Here is a 306-nt window from a genome sequence, read left to right as displayed (position 1 = left end):
CCTATCCTGTAAGTGACTGGGGAATGTGGGGAGGATTTAAATTTTTAACTGAAAAAACTTAACAGAAAGTTCTGGTTGAAAGACAACATTCACCATTTATGAGTGTCCGCCAGAAATGGTAGAAGCCTGGCTCCTTAAGAGGTGAATTAAGTTGGAAAGGGGAGTGGAAAATATTTGTATCAGTTACATTTTGATATTGTGTAGCAGAGAAGGAAAGTGAATCACCTTGATTGAATTCCTACATTTAATCTTTGTCCTTGTGAGCATTAGCAAATCAAATTGGATAAAAATTACAGAGGCAAGTGT

Source organism: Etheostoma spectabile, chromosome 21, assembly GCF_008692095.1.
Source record: "Etheostoma spectabile isolate EspeVRDwgs_2016 chromosome 21, UIUC_Espe_1.0, whole genome shotgun sequence".
Taxonomy (NCBI): Eukaryota; Metazoa; Chordata; class Actinopteri; order Perciformes; family Percidae; genus Etheostoma; species Etheostoma spectabile.
This window is presented reverse-complemented; position numbering follows the sequence as displayed.